This window comes from Phalaenopsis equestris, unplaced genomic scaffold (genome assembly GCF_001263595.1).
Source record: "Phalaenopsis equestris unplaced genomic scaffold, ASM126359v1 Scaffold000201, whole genome shotgun sequence".
Lineage (NCBI taxonomy): Eukaryota > Viridiplantae > Streptophyta > Magnoliopsida > Asparagales > Orchidaceae > Phalaenopsis > Phalaenopsis equestris.
The window spans coordinates 258,390-260,804 of NW_018164643.1; positions in this window are offsets into that span (position 1 = coordinate 258,390).

A 2,415-nucleotide genomic window follows, 5' to 3' on the forward strand; every position below is an offset into this window, starting at 1 on the left:
TAGTAGTAAAAAAGAAAATTTTGAAATGGTTACACACTGGAATTGTATATCTTATTTCAGATAGTGCATGGGTAAGTCTAATTCATTGTGTTTCGAAGAAAGGAGGAGTGACTATTGAAATAATAGAAAATAATGAATTAATACCTATCAAATAAGTCACGGGGTGACGCACATGCATTGATTATAGAAAATTAAACACTGCCACCAGGAAAGATCATTTTCCTCTACCACTCCTAGATTAAATAGTAGATAGATCAAATAGTAGATAGACTTATTGGGCATCAATAATTTTGTTTTTTAGATGTATATATTGGTTACAATCAATTCCTATTGCTCCTGAGGATCAAGAAAAGACAACATTTACTAGTACTTTTGTAACTTTTGCTTTTAGAAGTATGCCTTTCAGATTATGTAATGCACCTGCAACATTCCAAAGATGTATGATGTCCATATTTAGTAAGTTAATGGACAATGGACTGGAAGTATTTATGGATGATTTCTCTATATTTGGAACATCATTTCATGCATGCTTAGAATATCTTGAAAAAGTTTTGGAGTTATGCGAAAGTATTAATTTAGTTCTAAATTGGGGGAAATGTCAATTTATGGTTGCAGGAGGAATTGTGTTAGGGCATAAAATTTTGGAAGATGGTATGGAAACAGACCCTGTAAAAATCCAAGTTATATCTAAACTAACAGCTCCTACTAACGTAAGAGAAGTTAGAAGCTTTCTTGGACATGTTGGTTTTTACAGGCTTTTTATTAAAGATTTCTCAAAAGTTACTAAACCTCTATGCCAACTTTTAGAAAAGGACAAGAAATTGGAATTTAATGAAAGCTGTTTAAATGCCTTTGAGTTATTAAAATAAAAATTCATCACAACCCCTATTAGAGTTTCATCTAACTGGGAGAAACCATTTGAACTGATGTGTGATGCTAGTGATTATGCTATTGGAGCTGTTCTTGAACAAAGATATGAAAAAGTTTTTAAAGTGATATACTATGTTATTAAAACTCTTAATGATGCTCAAACTAACTATACTGTTATTGAAAAAGACCTACTCGCCATCGTATATGCTTTAGAAAAAAATTTGACCTTATTTAATTGGAGCTAAATGTGTTGTGCACACTGATCACTCAGCTAATAAATATCTGATGCAAAAGAATAATGCTAAACCAAGGTTGATTTGATGGATATTATTGATACAAGAATTTCATCATGTAGTTATTGATAGAAAGGGAACTGATAATCAAATTGCTGATCATTTGTCAAGATTAGAAAACCATGAATTATCTGATGCAGACAATGAAATTACAGACAGTTTTCCTGACGAAGAACTTTATAATGTTATTGAGTGGAAAATACCATGGTATGCTGATATTGTTAATTATATTATAAGTGATATTTTGTCACCTATGCTGACATTGCAACAACAAAGGAAATTCATTCATGATGCAAAAGCATATTTTTGGAATGAGCCTTATTTATATAAACAATGTAAGGATCTGATTATGAGAAGATGTGTACCTTATGAAGAAACTGAAGTGATCATTCAAAAATGTCATGATTCTGAATTTGGAGGACATTTTGGGAGCGATAAAACTGCTTATAAAATTTTACAAGCTGGAATTTATTGGCCTATTATATTTAGATATTTTTATAGATATATAAAAACTTGTGATCGATGTCAACGAGTAGGCAATATATCTAGAAGAAATGAAATGCCTCTAAATTTCATATTGGAAGTTGAGATCTTTGATGTTTGGGGATTAGATTTTATGGGGTGTTTCATAATTTTTAATGAAATATATTTTCACTAGATACGAAATGCCTAGGATGATTACTACTGACGAAGGATCCCATTTTAGGAATTAATATATTCAGAGATTGGCAAAAAAATTTAATATTATTCATAGAATCTCTACTGCTTATCACCTTCAAACCAGTGGATTAGCTGAAGTTTCTAATAGAGAGATTAAACAAATACTTGAAAAGACTGTAAACCTTAGTAGAATAGATTGGTCCACTAGATTGGATACCGCATTATGGGCTTACATGACTGTAAAACTCCTATTGGAATGACTCCTTACAGACTGATTTTTGGAAAGACTTGTCACTTACCAGTAGAATTGGAGCATTAATCATATTGGGAGATTACAGAATTCAATTATAATATTGAAAGATGCTGGTAAGAAGAGATTGTTATAATTAGATGAATTGGAAGAATTAAGAAATGAATCTTATGATAATGACAAAATTTATAAGGAAAAGCTAAAGTTATGGCATGATCGAAAGATGAACCAAAAGAACTTTGAACCAGGACAAGAAGTTTTGCTTTACAATACAAGATTGAAGTTATTTCCTGGGAAATTGAAGTCTCGTTGGTTAGGGCCATTTACTGTGACTCAAGTTTA